At 47.0% G+C, this 15,669-nt stretch overlaps 1 protein-coding gene across 3 annotated transcripts in view; it reads left to right on the top strand.

The window, feature by feature from the left end:
- Positions 1-15,669, top strand: part of TET3 (tet methylcytosine dioxygenase 3) — a 97,922-nt gene that overhangs the window by 33,931 nt on the left and 48,322 nt on the right. The gene's annotated exons all lie outside the window — the stretch shown is intronic.

Below are 15,669 nucleotides of genomic sequence, written 5' to 3'. Positions count from 1 at the left end.
AGACTAGGAGAGTCTTAGCAATCATCTAGTAACATAATTCTGTTAAAAACTATTTTATTTTTGGCATACTTTCAGAGTTTCAGAAAATTTGCAAGAATAGTACAAGGAATTCTCTTCACTCAGATTTCCAAATGTTAACATTTTACTACATGTGCTTTGTTTTCTTTTTCTAATTTTTATTTGAACCATTTGAAAGTAAGTAGCAGACATGTTGCCTTTTACTTCTAACCACTTGAGTGTGAATTTTCTCCTTTTTAAAAATTTTTAAAGATTTTTATCTTTTAAGTAATCTCTACACCCAATGTGGGGCTCGAACTTACAGCCCCGACATCAAGAGTCACATGCTGTACTGACTGAGCCAGCCACGTGCCCTGAGTGTGGATTTTCTAAAATCACGTAAATAACTACAGGGCCACGACCAAACTTGGAAAATTAACATACATACAATGTTGCTACAAACCTGATCTATAGACTTCACGAACACTAACATTATTAATCTACAGGTGTTATTCAGATTTTGCCCATTGTCACAACCCATTTTGGAAGGGGAAAAAAAACCCCACCAAGTTACACATATTCACTGCTCAGGTTTCTTAGTCTCCTTTATGTATGTATGTATGTATTTATTTAATTTATTAAAGATTTTATTTATTTGACAGAGAGAGACACAGTGAGAGAGGGAACACAAGCAGGAGGAGTGGGAGAGGGAGAAGCAGGCTTCCCGCTGAGCAGGGAGCCTGATGCGGGGCTCGATCCCAGGACCCTGGGATCATGACCTGAGCCAAAGGCAGACGCTTAACGACTGAGCCACCCAGGCGCCCCGCGCAGCTATGTTCTCTTGTTTCTGCTTTTGTCCTAAAGCTTCTTACACAGATGGAGATACAGGTTTTCTCTAAAGGATTTTTTTAAATTACAATTTTATTGCAATGTAATTCACATCACATACTATTCACCCATGTAAAGTGTATGGGAAACACTATGGGAAAATATCTAGGATACAGTCAGGGAAGAAATGAGCATTTAAAAACCCCGAATAGGGGCGCCTGGGCGGCTCAGTCAGTTAGGCGTCTGCCTTCAGCTCAGGTCATGATCCCAGGGTCCTGGGATGGAGCCCCGCAGTGGGCTCCCTGCTCGGCGGGGGGCCTGCTTCTCTCTCTCCCTCTGCCTTTCCCCCAGCTTATGCTCTCTCTCTCTCTCCCTCAAATAAATAAAATTAAAAAGTCTTTAAAAAAATAAAAACCCCGAATATACTCAGTGACCCCAATTTTATAAACTATATGCATATTGCATGGGGGAGAAAAGGCACCAAATGTATACTGTAGTCCTCTCTGGGAAGTGGAAGCTCCTTGTTCTTACTTCTTTATTTTCCACTTCGCAGGGAGAGAGCCTCCTGTTCTTCCATCTCTCACGGCCTCTCCTATGGAAACTCTTCTTTGCCTTTCTTGTCATTCTATTCTTAGGACCTTGCTTTATTCTTTTGGGTCATCCACCAGAGTTTTCCTTGGCTCTGTAATGAGTTTTAGTGTGCCTGGGATAATTCTATCAGTAGCTGCACAAAGGGCAGCTTCACTCAGAGATAAACTCGTAATTAATATCAGTTTTCATTGCTTTCATCACATTCTCAAAGCCACAGAGTCTATAACATAGATTTATGCTGCCGTACACATTTTAGAGGTAGTGGTATGGGTCTGTCCAAAAGGAACTTTCCTTTGAATGAGATCTAGGATGAATCCAAACATCTGTAGTAAAGTCTTTGCTCGTGAGGCAGAGATTGCTCATCCACTGTGGCATCCCCAGTGCCTAAAAGTAACATTCATGTAGTAAGTTCTCAATACATGTTTGCTGGAAGCATACCTGTACATACATATGAACGCTATATATGAAAGGCGTGATGGTTATGATGTGCTTGATAGCATCATTAGGTGAGATTTTAGTATTCTAGGGGGCCACTCTAGCTAGAACCTGCTTTTTAAAAAAACTACCTTCTTTTGTCCTTTGCCTGCATTGTTTTATGTATTTGTAGTCATGACTTTCGTACAGCATGGTATTCTGCTGTTTCTACTGCCCATTTTATCAAACATATTTCCTTGGCATTCATAATTTATGGTTTTTGAGACTATCTAATATTCTGATGAGTTGTATTGTAATTTACCCAACCGTTCCCCTCATCCAGAGTTTTCAGTTTTCACTAATGTGTAGAAAAGGTTTTTTGAAAAAAATGCCGATTTATAAACCTAAGTTCCTAGGAGCAAGATGGCAGGATCTATACATGTATTGGTCTACCTACCTACCTACCTACCTACCTACCTACTTACTTGCTTATTTTTACCATTTGAACAAAAAAAAAAAGATTGAAGTAGTGAATTAGGCATGCTGGCCTGGGAGCTGGGGACCGTGGGTTCAAGGCTCAGTGGATTGAATATGACTGACAGTGCGGGCTGGGGTGAAGGCAGAGGTGTGGTGGCCACTCAGGGAGCCTTGTACTGCAGTTATCCCAAGAGAGAAGTGAGGAGAAAATGGAAAGAAGGCAGATCTGAACTACTGTCAGGAGGAGCCGTGGACAGGACTAGGGTCTGCTTGCATATGGAAGCATAAAGGGGATGACATCAAAGGTGATGGGAGGTTTGAGCCAGGATATCCAGGAGAATAACTTTTCACATGAATTTTTAAAAATCAGTATTCAGAGTAGGAGTTGCTGGGGAAAAAGGGGACAGGTGCTGTTAGGTTTTTTTTTTTTTTTTTTTTTTAAGATTTTATTTTTAAGTAATCTCTACATCCAGTGTGGAGCTCTCACTCAAGACCCTGAGATCAAGAGTCACATGCTCTTCAGACGGAGCCAGCTGGGTGCCCCCTCCCCCCACAACCTGCCCACCGAGTTAGGTTTTAAATGTGTTGAGCTTACATTGCATCCAGGTAGAAATGTTTCTTGGAGTTGGAGAGCAGGCTGGGAGCTTGAGGAACAGTCCAGGAAAAGGGAAGCTTTAGGGTTATTGGTGTAGACTGAGCTGTGGAGCCTTAGGTGGAGGGGAGGTTTCCAGGAGAGCAGAGGGTGGAAGGGTGGAGAGTAGCTCTGTTGAGGGGATAAAGGAGGAAATGGAGAATGGAGGACCAAGATCTAGCAGCATCACAGAAACTGGGAGGAAAGTAAGTAGGGGTGTGCCACAGGAAGGCCAGAGGGAGGAGGACTCCCACGGTCTTCCTCATCACCCCTGATCCTCAGAGAGCAGATCACAGATGCGGAGGGCCAGGGTTTCTATGCCCTTTTCTCTAACACTGCAGATAGGACTTCCAGATGAACATGTACAAGAACCCAAATACTGGCATCTTTCAGTTATCTGGGCTAACAGACCAGTAGTGCCTGTGGATAATGAGACTATACTGAGATGTGTGATTGTTTTTTTCCCTAGGAGTTTAGGATAAATAGAATTTATTCGATTTATTCACACTCCCTAATTTCCTGTCACCAGGCTTCCCAAATGGCAGTTTCTCCCCCATTTCCAGTTCCTAGCCCACTGTGTGAAGTCGGTCTTATGACTGATGTTGGAGGCCCCTCTGCCACAAATTACTTTTCCTCCAGATTTTTGGGTGCTGGCTTAAAGATTCATTTCTTTGAATGAAAAAAAGTGTAAGTCCTCTTGAGTTCTTGAGAAAGGAGGAAGGGACGGGGGTAAACTCACCTGACGGGCGTCCAAGGGAGAGGCTGAAATCCATGCTTTGTGAGACTCGCCTGCACGTGTGGGAGCTCATTCTCCAAAAGATGAGAAGCTTGGCCGCTGGGAGGCCGTGGCATCCACACTCCCCTCCCATGTTCCATTGGCTTTTGCCACTCACCAGTGTTGAGCCTTGGAGTCTGGTTAACTGTCCCTCATTTATGTGCCCATCCACTAAAATGGATGTTGGAAGACTCGAAAAGGTTACATTTGAACATGACATTGCTTGTTTAATCCAGGATTTCGCCCCGGCCTCTCAAAACTGTTAGCTGCTCTCCTCCTCAGGGTTGTCCTCTGGCCCTCCCAAGGGGCCAGGAGGTTTCGTGGGCTTTGGGCACCTTTAGGGAACGTGCGTGGGGCCGTTGGTCAGCGGTGGTGCTCAGTGGGCTGTGGTGGCAGCGGGTTTGCTTTCTCATTTGCTTCGCGGTCAGACTCGGGGGTGGGGGGTGGGTGGTGAGAAGCGGGTGTGGGCAGTCGGGTGGGTGGAGCCGTGGGAGTGCCCGGCCTCGCTGGGGGGTGATGGGGGCTCTTCGGGACGTGCACTGCGTGGCTCGGGCGATGGCCCCAGCGGCTGCGGGAGGGGTGCGCGCGCGCGTTCGTGCGTGTGTGTGTGTGTGTGTGTGTGTGCGCGCGTGTGTATGTCTTGCTGTCTGGCCAAGGAGCCGCCTCTGCGTCCTGACCTGGTTCTCGTGCGCTGGCGGCTTCGAGGCAGCTGCTGCGCCTTTGGCCAGGCGGCTCAGTTTCCTCCCGGCTGACCCCGGCCGGCCGCCACCGGGCGCTCGAGGCGGGGGCTTCCGTCGGGAGAGCTGGCCGCCTTGGCCGAAGATCAGGAGACGGCGCCCGGCCTAGGCTCCCCACCGAGCCACCAGCGTGCACCCCCTCCGGCTGCCTGCCGGGTCGCTGGGGGGAGGGGAGGGGCGAGGATCGCGCTGCCGGGAGAGGCGGCTTCCGCACCGTGCGCCTTGCAGGGCTTTACCTTGGACTTCGGGTGGTGGGAGCACAGCGAGCCGTAGAGAACTTTTACTGGGTGGGGAACTTCAGCCTCTGCGCCCCACTTCAACCAAACCCTGTCTTCCCCTCCCACAGTGCCGCTCATCTCCTAGGATTTTTCCTACTCTCTCCGTGTGTGTGTGTGTGTGTGTGTATGTGTGTTGGGGGGATGGGTAACACAAACAACTCTCCAGCAACAGAAATAGCAAAAAGAAACTTCACCCACAAATTCCTCTCCGGGAAGCTCCCCATCTAGTCTTGTTCCGAGGCCTGCATAGTGTATGCAAAGTTTCAGGTGTGTTGTCTGTACCATGTTCTTACAAGTTCCCCTTAAGTAAAAATCTGATGCCTACAATAAAGTCTGGAGACTAGGAACAAGGAAATATTCCCATTCTATACCACCCCGAGATGAGCATTGTTAACATTTCTGCATATTTTCCTTTGGTGTTTTGTGTGCACAAGCGTGTTGTGGATGGAATTGAATTCTTAAATTGGGCAGTATTTTTAATCTCGTTTCTTTTCTCCACTTCAAATAGTGTATAAACACTTCCCCTGTCATAAAAACCCTCGGAAAGCATCTATTTATGAGTACATTCTTGAGTTTCTTTTTTCGTTTAAGACATTTTAAGCAGTTATACATCTACTGATAAAGTAGTATGTATTGTAATTTTTCTTATGTATTATTTGAAATGCATATTTGACCTAGTGTTTTATGTACATTAAACAGATAAAGCATGATAATGCACACATGAAGTACCTACCCAAGATAAAAATTAGAACATGGCCAATATCGCTGAAACTATCTGGGTGTTTCCCCTAACCCTATACCCTTTCTTCACCTCCAGAGGTTACCACTCCCTTGAATTTTGTGTTTATCATTCCCTTGCTTTAAAGAAAAAAAGTTTTAATTACATACATTTAGTTAAATCTTTTACAGTACATTTAATTTTATTTTTTGATTGATCTTTTTTGAATTGGTAGACTATAGCCTTTCAAGGCTTGCTTTTTTTTTTTTTTTTTTTTTTAGCTCAGTTTAGTCTGAGATTTGTTTGTGTTCCTGTGGTTCATTTGTTTGCACTGATATATAATATTCCATTGTCCCTCTGTGGTTGGTGGGCACTTAGAATATTTCCATGATTTGGCTTTTATGAGTAATGCTGCAGTGAACATTTGTGTACGTATCTCTGATGCACATTTGCAGAGTTTCTCTGGGAGTGGAATTGCAAGACCATAGGGTAAATGTATGTTTAACATTAAAAGAAAGCACCACACACCTTTCAAAAATATTTCTTCTGTTTTGCCCTCTACCAATGGTATATGAGAAAAAAATTTCTGCTAACCTCCACCAGCACTTGATATGAAACTAAAGTTTTCACCCCTTACTGTGTACCTGGTACTATTAAAAGTGTTCTTCATATGTTAATTTGTTTAATCATGACAACCTTGTGAGGTTAGGTACTATTATTAACCCCGGATATACAGATGAGGAAACAGAGGCACAGAGAGGTTAATTTTCAACCCCAGATTTACAGATAAAGAAATGAGACACAGAGAGGTTAACTAACTTGTGCAAGGCCACACAACTAGTAAGTGGTAAGGGCAGGATATGAGCTAAACAGTCTTTTTTCTTCATTTTGAGATCTTGTTCGTTTTGTTAAAATTAAGTTATTAAAATAAATAGAATCCAGTTAACCAAGATTGTATTTCAAATGATATCTTAGCGTCCTGCTATACCATGAGTAAAATAAAGAGGTATGTTAATACATGTACAAAATAACACTTAGAATGAAAGAATGCATATTTATATGCTTTATTTTCCAAGGAAAGGTTGCCCATGGAAGAAAAGGCCTGAGACAAGTATTCATAAGAGAAGCAACAATATATACTATGGACATCATACCAGTACTTATTTCAAAAATAGCCAGTTAGACCAGGAACAATTGAACATTGATGATTTTGCTCTAGTGTATACCAGGAGAATCGAACTAAACATTCTTGCTCTTAAATTATATATAGTGGATATAAAAAGAAATCTCACGGTGATCTTATTTTGTATTTCTCTGATTACTAAGAAGTTGAGTATTTTTTCATATGTTTATTCCCCATTTTCTTAAGAAGTTGAGTACTTTTTCATATGTTTATTCCCATTTTCTTTTCATGAAGAAAAACCAACATAACATTTTAAAACCATTTCCCTATTGTTGGGGCACTTAGGTTATTTGAATTCTTTATTATTAATGCTTCAGGGGAAATCTTTGGCACATGTAACTTTTTAATTTCTTCTGTTGTCTTATTTATTTTGTTTACATTTCCTGAAGTGAGATTAGGAATACTTAATGGTTAAAAATCACTGTGCTCGGGGCGCCTGGGTGGCTCAGTTGGTTAAGCGACTGCCTTCGGCTCAGGTCATGATCCTGGAGTCCCGGGATCGAGTCCCGCATCGGGTTCCCTGCTCGGCAGGGAGTCTGCTTCTCCCTCTGACCCTCCTCCCTCTCATGCTCTCTGTCTCTCATTCTCTCTGTCTCAAATAAATAAATAAAATCTTAAAAAAAAAAAATCACTGTGCTCTTCTGGATTGCTGTGTGATCCTGGGAAAGTTACTTAGCCTCTCTGTGTTCAGGGTCCTCATCTGTGGAGGTATATCTCTACCCTGTAGGAGTTTATGACGATTGGAGGAGATGAGTGAGTGTGCAGTTATTAGCATGATACTCTAGGAGTGTTCCATCAAAGTTACTAGACTTTTCCTAGTTCCTCGTCTTTTCCTTTCTTCATTGAAACCACATCGGTTACTGTTGGGTCAGAAGGCATGAACAGTCACAGCCCTGTGCTTCTGCCAGATATGGTGACCTCAGGAATTCCCTGAGGTCACTGGGTCTAATTCAGCTTTTTCCCAAGCATCACCCCAGCCATTGAGAGATCTGCTACATCTGTATCCAATTTGTAGTAGAAAAAAAATTAGATTTTAAAGTGTTTTATTGATATGTACATACTAACCACAAGAGCCGCTACCTCCCCCCCACCTCACACAGGAACGCTCTTTGCCAATACATGACAGTCTCTAGAAGTTAGACATAGCCCCCCAGGATTTGCTGTCTGCAGACATGGGTGTGCAGAGTGTAGACCTGGGACAGGGCTAGCCAGCGCACACACCCCCACACTCAGACACAGACAGACACATGCAGGCAAATGAGCACATTCCCTGAAAGGGCTCCCCTAAGAGTCTCTTTCCCCTCGCACAGATTTGTTTCATCAGTAAATCCCAGGAGAGGAGAATCCTCTTAAGAGATGAATAATTGATCACCTCTAGACAGAAGGTGCCATAAATACAGCCCCTGTGTTGAGAGGCGGTGGGGCCATCAGTTGGGGGAGGGGGAGGGGAGGAAGGACTTGGCAGCTGCTCTGTAGGACTTGGGGGGAAGGGCTTAGCTGGGAGGTCCAACCCCTGGAACAGCTGCTGGAGGGCAGAGGAGCTAAGCTGCTGGTGCGGGCTGCTGGGAAAGCACTGGGTGGGATCTGCTGGCCAGCTCGGTGGGGAGCAGCCGCTGCTATCTTGGAATCCCAGAAGAATTCATTCTTGGAGATTCCACTGTAGAGGATGCACCCTCGACCAGCCCTGCCTCCCAGCCACTGGCCTTCAGTGGAGGTTGACTGCAGACTCATCCGTCCTGGCTGGAAACACCTTCCCAGGCATGTTTCTTCCAACATGGTGACCGGTCCGCAGAACAGCCCCCTGGACTCTGCCTCTTCTGACTTCCCCTTTCCTAGAGGCCCTAAGACGGTGTGGCCAGCGAGGACTTTGATCTCTCAAGATAGTAGTGTTTAACCTCCTTCCTTCTGTCTCCTTTTGATAGGGGATTGCTGATTTGGTTTCAGTGTGCTGATACTCTGAGAGCCAGGAAGGACTTGGGAAATCTGGTGTCTTTTCTGCCCCGCTCCCTGTGTTCTAGACAAAAATGAGATGTTTGGTGGTGGAGTTCCACACCTCTCTGGAGCCCCTCAGGTGGGGAGGGTGGACTGCTGTTGTTGAATGCCTGCAGATGTCTGGGGGACCAGCTGTGGGGGAGTGGGAGCGGAAGAAGGGAGTTGGCTGTAGAAGAAGAGATGGGTGGGACCTTGGGAGTCCTGAGCAGGCAGGGTGCAGGGACCAATCCAGTAGAGGTTCCTGGACCCTCAGAGGAAGACCTGGAGTCCCCTTAGGGTGAGAATCATGACTGGGATTGGTGTGCCGTATGCACATGTCAGCTCTTCATGAAGTGGGGTGAGACATGGAGTCTGCTTGGATCCGAGAAGGGCATTTACTCTGCCTGTCTCCCAGTAACAAGCCCCTCTTGGCCCCCCATTGAGGGGAGAGCACCCCCAGCTTGGACAAGGCTCAGCCTGGGATGGGTCAGAGCCTTCCTGGTGACACTGTGAGGCAGGGAACCGACTGGGTAAGGTTGGGAGTGTGGATCCCAGTGAGGCCAAGGTGCGGTTTTGTACCTGGAAAGTGGCTCTAAAAAGGGACCCACTTTCGGTGAGCCTGTGCATGGAGGGGGGATTCGGGGCAAGCTGATCTGGGGATCAGTTTTGAGGTTCTCCAGTCACGTATGGCAGAGGTATTCGCCATGGCGCCGGCAGCCTTGCAGACCTCTGCGGTGCATGCTTTGTGACGGGGCCAGAGCAGAGTAGCAGCCACCAGCTCTGCTCTCCAGGGACAGGGCTGAAGAGGCAGGTACCAGCCAGGTCCTGGGAGGAAGAAGCAGCAGATCTTTTTGAACATATACTGAGTACTTGCTGCTAGGTCCTGAAGGTGTGATGGAAGCTTTAGTGTAGGAGCTTACAGTGTAGTTGGTCATACTCACAGGAAAAGATCCCCCACCAGAAGGGGGCTGTGTGTGGTGACTGTAGGATCGGGCTCAGACCCTGTGGTCAGCAGGTCTGGGGAGGGAGGAGTTTATCAGGAGGCAGTTGATTCCGTTTCTTGTCTCAGCCCCTACATTTAATCATCTGCTTCCATAACCATGGCTCATTCTCATCTCTTGGCTGTTGCCTTAGTTCAGGCCCTTATCACTGATTTGGACATTCGTCTCCTAACTGGTCTTTAGGCCACCAGCCTTGTAGTCTGCAGTGTGAATTCTACAGGGACACCTGATTGCCCCTCCTAAAAGGTAAATCTGCTCCGTTTTGTTCATGCTGTGAGCCACACACCTGTCCTCCCATACTTCATACTCAAGCCGTGCTCAACAGCTTACCTTTCCCTGGGCCCCCACGCCTTCTCATGATTGGGTGCTTTTGCATATGCTCCTCCCTCCATCTGGAATTCCTCCACCCCTCCCCCCTCCCAAATACCTGCCCATCTTTCAAGCCTTGTCCCCAAGGTTACTTTGAAGTGAGACTTGTTTTGTTTTGTTAAGTAAACTACCCCCAACGTGGGACTCGACCTCACGAGATGAAGAGTCTCTTGCTCTACCAACTGAGCCAGCCAGGAGCCCCAAAGTGATATCTTTCTTGACACACATGTCCACCTGCCCAAATAGAAATGACCCTCACCCTACGCCCTTGTGTAGACTGCTTTCACAGCACTGATAGGCTTTAGGGCATTTGTTTATAGTCTGTCTCTTTTCATTTATTAACGTCTTGATGTTCCTGAAATAGAGTCTGGTCTTTATGCCACCCCAAAATTTAGTGGCATAAAGCAGTCATTTTATTATGCTCATGGAGCCTTTGGATTCAGAAGTCAGGAAGGACACAGCATGGGACACTTGTCTCTGGGCCTTGATGTTTAGGGCCTCAGCTGGGGAGGCTCAAAACCTGGAGGTAACTCAACCACTGGGCTCGAATCCTTGAAGGGCTCCTTCACACACACATTGGGCAGGTGATGGCAGCTGTTGGCTGGGACTTCCATTGGGAATGTCCGCTCAGACACCTGCATGTGGCTTTTGTATGTAGTCTGGGCTTCCTCACAGCATGGTGGCTGAGCCCCAAGAATGTTCCGCTTTGAAAGCCATGTAGGGTCACTTCCATCACTGTCCCAAGCCCAGCCAGGTTCAGGAGAGGGAGCATAGACCCCACCTCTCCATGGGAGAAGTACATGTGGGATGGAGGGGTATAAGATAGTCTGCCACACGCGCTAAGTACTTTGTGCGTGCAAATGACATTCTTCAATTCTGGAGGCTGAGCGTGGGTGGAATGGGAGGAGGAGTTACGAAGTGGTGCTGGGAGCCTTGAGGGAAGGTGAGGCATCATCAACAGAGGTAGTGGGTGGGGTGGGGCTGGGGGCACATGGAGTTGCTTGAAGGAGCCCCTGGCAAATTGGCAATTAGAAAGTGTGCACACACACCAAGACTCAAATTAGGGGAGCAGGCATGGAGAGAGAGGAGATAGAGCAGAGGTGTTCTCATCTAGAATTGTTTGGGGTCACCTGTTTGGGTCTGGTGGTCAGGCGCATTGGAAGAACACAGGTGATGCTGGGGTCAGGAACATTGGCGAGTGTAAGAATGCTGTCCAGAATAGGAAATTGGAAAGGGGGCTGTTGCAGGTGGGGAGGGGAGTTCACTTCTGTTTGAGACACTCTGCTCCTCAGTGGGCTTGTAGCGTGGCCCAGGGGGTGGAGCTAGCTGGAGGTCAGCTGAGAGATCCAGACAAAATGCAAACATTGGGGAACATCCTTGGAGTGGCATTTGCTGGAGCCCAGAGGGGATTGGGGATTGAGGGAGATGGCATGGAGGGAGATGGTTTAGAGCTGGGGCATTTCTGAACTGAGACTTTGAAAGGGCCTCCCTCAACTAGCCTCCATACTCTAGCATTGCCAGTAATCACCTGATAACTACCTTGTTCCTTTTTCAAAGTGTCCCTTCGTAAGAACTTGCTGCCTCCTGCTTTTTAGGGGGACAAGGGTTGGTGCGTTAGCATCTCTAAGAGTTAAAAGTCTTCCTTAAATTGAGCCCACGTGTCCCTCTCTAAAGCTTTACCCATTTTCCAATTCCATCCCTTGAAACGAGTCTAATTCTGTGCCAGGCTAACAAACTTCAGGTGTGTAAAGACTTTCACGAGTTTTGTCTTCTTCAGAACCTAAAGGGACCTGTTCCTCTATGGTTTTGCACTGTCTTGCTTGCTCTGTGTCCCCTCAGGGGCAGCCCCGAGGGAAGCCTGGGTTCAGGTATGGTCTGGGCAGAGAGGGGCCGTCGCTGCCTGTGCTACGGGGTCCTGTTCCGGTCAGGTCATGGCTGTGTGTGTGTCCAGCTATGGCTTGGGACCCGTTAGCAGACTATGAAATCAGCTTACAAAGTTGCAACCTACAAGAAACAGAGGGAGGGAGGGATTTGTGTATCTAGTAAGGGGAAATAGTATTTTGCCAACTTGTCATGTATATAAATACATAACGGATCATGTTGTGAGATACATTTCTTCCTGTGGATTATAGTAAAGAAGTTGCAAAAAACCCTGGGTTATAGGACCCTTTGAAGCTGCCAGATCATCAGATTGTGTGTATCGTCAGCTAGTCTTTCACCTCTCCTGATCCCTAAGACATTTTTATGTGCACTGCTGCCATCTTTGATTTGCACATATATGGTTTGGGGACTAAGACCCTATTTATCCTGTTAGATTGTTTTCTCTCCAGCTGTTGAGCTTTTGGCACCTGGTCCTTTCATTTAACATGGCTTTATCCCTCTTATTTTCAACATCTGCCTATTTAATAAGTGTGCCTTGTCTATCATTATTGGTAAATAATAACAGGACAATTCTGAGGACAGAGCCCTATGGCAGACCACTAAAGACCCCCCCCTCCCAGGGGCGCCTGGGTGGCTCAGATGGTTAAGCGTCTGCCTTCGGCCCAGGTCATGATCTCCAGGTCTTGGGATCGAGCCCCATGCTGGGCTCCCTGCTCAGCAAGGAGTCTGCTTCTCCCTCTTCCGCTGCCTCTCCGCACTGGTCCTGCTCTCTCTCTCTCTCTCTGTATCTCTCTGTCTCAAATGAATAAATAAAAAATTCGTTAAAAAAAAAAAAAGACTCCTCCCTTCCCCCCACCCGGGTTGCTACACCACTTGAGTTTGAGCATGGTCATTCTGCCAGTGGTGAGCCAGCCTGCCTGGCCTGTAATTCTCTACTGCTGGCCCTCAAAGGGGTCATGGCAGGCCTTAGGAAATGTAAACATCCATAGCCCAAGTAGCAGATGCAAATGCCTACAAGGGCTTGGCAAGTGACACGAATGAATGAAGTGATAACTAATTCAGGCAATTAATAAGTAATCTCTGACCCCTGGCCTTGGTGTCCAGAAAGCAGCATGGAATGGTGAGGCTGGGGGCAGGCCCGAGCAGTAGCCGCGGCTCATCAGCCAGGTAGAAGTGCGGACCTTCAAGACAATCTCGGTTTCATGTAAAATTTGGTTTTTTAATATTGGCAAGACAAACAAGAATCTAACACTATGCAGGCCAAACCAAACAGATCTGTGGCTGATTTGGCTTACAGCCCTTGAGTTTGTGATCTATCAGACAGGATGTCTCCCAGTCTCCTGGTCCAAAAACCATACGACACAAAACAGTGAGGTTAGTTGGATGTTGATGGGTTGATGGCCTTTGTTGAACCTGGCTCCTTGTGGTTCCCTTAGTTACTCTCTCAGGAATCTTACTGGGGCTGGTCTTGCTCGGTGCACCAGAGTTGGGAATGATGCTTGCTCTTTTCTTGCTGGTGGCACCTTCTCTGGAGGGCGTTTTTCTTCCAGGATCCCCGGCACATGTTGAGGAATGCATCAGTGGGATCCCCTGGCCGAGAAACTGGAATTTAGCATTTCTTAAAATCTCCCCGCACCCATCCTGGCTTCACTTCCCTCGTTTTTGTGTCCACTCTTCCCTTTCTTCTCTTTTTGGTCTAAAGAGCATTTTCTTTCCCAGGGAACTCAGAGGCCCAAGCGTCAGCCTAGCCCTTCCTTGTTCTTGTTCACAAACCAAAAATAACTTTTTAAATCCTTTTAGTTGTCTTGACCATTTTGGGGAAGCCTCAGCTCCCGCAGCATTAGTCTTCCTGACACTGTTTTTGTAAATCCACGCTACTCCCTCATGTTTCTTCAGGGTTATGCATGCTCCTTCTGTCTTTTACACATAAGCATGTAAAATTTGGCCACTTCAGACTTCGTTGCCTTTGCTGTCACCGTGGTTTAGGTTTCTGAGAAGGAAGGAAGGGACGACCGGGTGATCAACTACATTCCTAGAGGAAAGGTTTCGTTCCTAGTTCCACGTTCGGAGAGACAGTCAGGGAAAGGCGGCCTCGTCCGTGGCCGGTGGGGGATGGGAGGCCTTTCACCGGGCTGAGAGAGTGTTCGTGCAGCAGCTGTGGGCAGGAGACACCGAAGTGGTTAAGATACGGACCTTGTCATGAAGGAGCTCCCATCTGCTCGGGGAGGCAGCTGCTTGAATGATAGCAGGGGCCTGTGGAAAGTGCTGCTAAGGCATGTACAAGGTGCTGCAGGAGCCCAGGGGACAGGAGCCACAGGGCAGTCTGCCAGCCAGGTCAGGGAGGAGGTGCCATTGAGCTGGTACTTGAAGGATAAGCCAAGGTGGCCCCACAGAGGCTGGGAAGGGCATCCCAGGCAGTGAGCACTGCATGTGCAAAGCTCAGAAAAGCATGTTGGAAAAGCACAAGGGTCCTTTGTGGCCAGAATGGGGCAGCGATGAAGATGAGGTGGGAACCCTAGGCTGGGGTCTCTGCTCACCTTCCACTGGGCTAATCCCAAATCCCACCTTCCCACCGCTGCTTTGGAGCCCATGCATGATGGGCACCTTCCACAGTCTGGGGACTAGTATCAATTTAACCATCTGTTTATCCACTCTATGCTACACCTTATAGAAAAGTTGCAAAAAGAGTACCTGGGACGCCCACATACTAAAATTGTTCACATTTTGCTTTATTTGCTTTATCATTTTCTCTCTGTATGTGTATTTTTTATATGCATATCATATTTTTCTGAACCACTTGAGGTTAAGTTAGAAATACTATGTTCCTTTATCCTGAATACTTCAGTGTGTGTGTGTGTGTGTGTGTGTGTCCCCTGAGGACAAAGACATTCTTTTACATAATCAGAGTAAAATGATTCAAGCCAAGAAGACTGAGATTGACACAGTGTGATCTTATCCGCGTCCATATTCAAATTGCATCAGATGTCCCATGGTGTACCTTCCAGCTGTTGTCCCCAGTCCGTGATCTAACGCATGAACATGCATTTCTCTGTCTTGTCTCTTCAGTAAGCCCAAGATGTTTGCAGAGATGTTTGTCTTTGAAATTTTTGAAGACAACAATCCAGGTGCTTTCTAACATACCCTCCAGTTTGGGTTTATCTGATGTTTCCTCATAATTACATTTGGGTTGTACATTTTGGCTGGAATTCTGTGTGAGTGATGTTACATCCTTCTCAGTGTATCATATCAAGAGTCTCATGATGTTGGCCACAGTATTGGTGACGATGAGTACTCTGATCATTTGGTTCAGGTGGTATCTGCCAGATTTCTCTTTGCTGTTTTAACTCAGTGATTTTCGAGGAGATATTTTGAGACCATGTCTATATCCTGTGCCCCATTAAGCTTTCACCTCCTAGTTGTGGCATCTACTGATGACTTTCCAAATCTATTGTCCCTTCTGTATTTTTTTTGTTGGCAGTCTACTGTAAGGAAGCGCTTTCCTTTCTAGAGGGATGAATTCTGCAAACTGAATTTCGCATCTTCGTATTAGCTTTTAACTTGCTGGGCTGAACCCCTTGGCTCCTTCCCTTTTTTGCCCTCCCCCGTCTGTGTGCTTTGCTGGACATCAGGTGTATAGTGGTGGTTCTTGGGCTTGAGAAGAGGCCTGGATCTTGGTCCGACTAGCAGCTTGCTTGTGACTGGCATGACTGGCTCGGCAGGGGCTGAACGCACGTGGTGTCCGATCATCAGTGTTTCTCTCCAGCCTGGCTGGGGCTGGGAGTGGGAATGTCATCTTGTCACCAGCTCTCAGAGCTCGG

This window comes from Mirounga leonina, unplaced genomic scaffold (genome assembly GCF_011800145.1).
Source record: "Mirounga leonina isolate KUSES-001 unplaced genomic scaffold, KU_Mleo_1.0 Mir_125, whole genome shotgun sequence".
Classification (NCBI taxonomy): Eukaryota; Metazoa; Chordata; class Mammalia; order Carnivora; family Phocidae; genus Mirounga; species Mirounga leonina.
Note: the sequence above shows the minus strand (reverse complement) of the source record. Positions and strands in the feature narration are given on the sequence as shown.